Genomic DNA, 3082 nt, shown 5'->3' on the forward strand with positions numbered 1-3082 from the left:
TATTTTCATGTATTTTGATGCAAGTGTTTTGTTCTTAAGACTCATCCTGAACAGCTATCCAAATTTGATCTAAAAGCTGATGAAGGAATTTTTGTTGGATATCCACTTTCCACAAAAGCCTTTAGAATCTACAATTTAAGAACAATGGTTGTCATGGAATCTATCAATGTCTCTTTTGATGAGAAGAAGATTACAGGACTTGAAGATTTCAATGATCATGATCAGCTGAGATTTGACAATGAAGTTTTAAATTCTAATACTGTAAATCCTGACAGTCTAACTCCTGACAGTCTAAATCCTGATACTGCAAACTCTGATGGATTAAACTCTGATGTTATTGAAACTGTGGTGACTACGCCAAAGGAAGATGCACCTATGCAGGGGGAGCATACTGAAGATACAACCACATCTCAAGAAGCATCAGAACCTACAACTGGCTCTTCAAGTTCTGATTCATCAAGTTCTGATGGGCCAAGTTCTGATAGTTTTGGGAACTCCAATGTTGAAGGATCCAACTCAGAGAGCATAATTTCAGGGGGAGCATCAGAAAAGGTTGATGAAGACAGCATGGATCATGGGGGAGCATCCAGTTCTAGAGAAAACCTTCCATCTACAAGGAAGTGGACTAAAGCACATACACCTGACTTAATTATTGGAAATCCTGATGCAGATGTCAGAACTAGAACATCTACATCAAATTATTGTCTCTATCACTCTTTTCCTCAGACTGGACCAAAGAAAGTAGAAGAAGCTCTTCAAGATGCTGATTGGGTGCAAGCAATGCAGGAAGAGTTAAATGAATTTGAAAGAGATAAAGTCCGGACCCTATTGCCAAGACCAAAGAACAGATCTGTAGTTGGTACAAAGTGGGTGTTCAGAAATAAAACTGATAGTGATGGCATAATTACAAGGAATAAAGCAAGGCTGGTTGCAAAAGGATATTCTCAACAGGAGGGAATTGATTATGATGAAATATTTGCACCAGTTGCTAGATTGGAAGCCATAAGGATATTTTTGGCTTATGCTGCTCACAAAAAGTTTACAGTCTTTCAAATGGATGTAAAAAGTGCTTTTTTTAATGGAGAATTTGAAGAAGAAATATATGTTGAACAACCTCCAGGTTTTGTAGATTCAAAATTTCCTAATCATGTCTACAGACTTGACAAAGCACTTCATGGCCTTAAGCAAGCTCCAAGAGCATGGTATGAGATATTAACTCAGTTTCTTCTGGAAAGTGGATTTAACAGAGGGACCATTGACAAAACACTGTTTAATCTCAACCATGGAAAGGACTTACTTTTGGTGCAGATATATGTTGATGATATCATTTTTGGTTCTACAAATGACAGAATTTGTAAAAGGTTTGCCAAGCTAATGCAGTCAAGATATTAAATGAGTATGATGGGAGAACTTAGCTATTTTTCGGGCCTTCAAGTCAAGCAGAATGAAGAAGGAACTTTTATTTGTCAATCTAAGTACACCAGAAATTTGTTGAAGAAATTTGGAATGCAAGATTATTCAAGTGCATCCACTCAAATGGCCACTGCAACAAAATTGGATAAGAATACTGGTACATCGGTAGATATTACTTATTATATAGGTATGATTGGCTCACTACTCTATCTAACTGCAAGTAGACCTGATATCATGTATGCTACCTGTCTTTGTGCAAGATTTTAAGCAGATCCAAGAGAACCTCACTTAACAGCTGTGAAAAGAATTTTCAAATACCTTAAGGGTACAGCTGATCTGGGATTGTGGTATCCTAGAGAATCAGACTTTAAGCTAATAGGTTACTCAGATGCAGATTTTGCAGGATACAAAATTGACAGGAAAAGCACAAGTGTAAGCTGCCAATTTCTTGGAGGCAGATTAGTTTCTTGATTTAGCAAGAAACAGAAGTCAATTTCCATATCAATTGCAGAAGCAGAGTACATTGCTGCAGGAAGCTGTTGTGCACAGATTATTTGGATGAAGAATTAATTACTGGATTATGGGTTAATATATTCTAAAATCCCTATTTACTGTGATAATCAAAGTGCTATTGCTATGACAGGTAATCCAGTTCAACACTCAATGACAAAGCACATCAGCATTAGGTACCACTTCATAAGGGAACATGTGGATGAAGGTACAGTGGAATTGCATTTTGTTCCAACAGATCAACAACTAGCAGATATCTTCACAAAACCACTATGTGAAGTAACCTTTACAAGATTGGTAAATGAACTTGGAATGGTTTCAGGTTCTTTTTCTAAATCTGCTTAGTTTATGTTCTGATACATCAGACTTTTTGATCAGTATTTACAGATATTACTATCTTTGTGAATTATGTGCCTAAATTGAAAATTTGCTTAAATGCTGATTGTTGTCTGATGTGAATTTCTAAACTCTGATAGTGATATGAATGTTTCTGTGACTATTCAATCCAATGAGGATAATTGTGCTAGATGCTGAACTAGTAGTCTTTAATATACTAAAGATCCCATATCTGAAGTAATTATTTATGTGGAAATCTCTTAACACAAGCAAATTCTGATATTGAGCTTAGTTGAAGTTTACTTTGTGTATCTTATTACTAAGTCAAAAACTAGAATAGTGCTTCTTATCTGTTAAGTTCTGATGTTAGTAAATCTGATGGATGTACTAAGTGCTGATAAGCCTCACTTATCAATAGAAAAGAAAAGAAATAAAAATCAGGTTCTCCTTTGAGATCTAGAGTAAAAATTGTGGAAGGGAAGACCCAAGTGCATTGCTGGTATTAAGTAATATGCATTAGAAAAGAAAAATAAAGTTTTCTTGGTACTCACATTCTCTGATTACTGGAGAAATACTCTGATAATAGCATGAATTCTGATAAGCAGTTGTGACTCACTTACACTGAGAAGCCATTGTAAAAAGGAATTTCAAAAGATGCATAAAATGAGCACAAAACAGTTGAGGTGGACTCATGCATGAACTCATTCTATAGTAGACTTCAGAATAATGACAGATTTTAAGCAAAGTTCTTAGTTATGCCTTATTTCTAAGATGTACTGAAGTGAATCAAACTTTACTCTTTGTCTGATATTTAGCTTAATGC

This window comes from Apium graveolens, chromosome 5, assembly GCF_009905375.1.
Source record: "Apium graveolens cultivar Ventura chromosome 5, ASM990537v1, whole genome shotgun sequence".
Classification (NCBI taxonomy): domain Eukaryota; kingdom Viridiplantae; phylum Streptophyta; class Magnoliopsida; order Apiales; family Apiaceae; genus Apium; species Apium graveolens.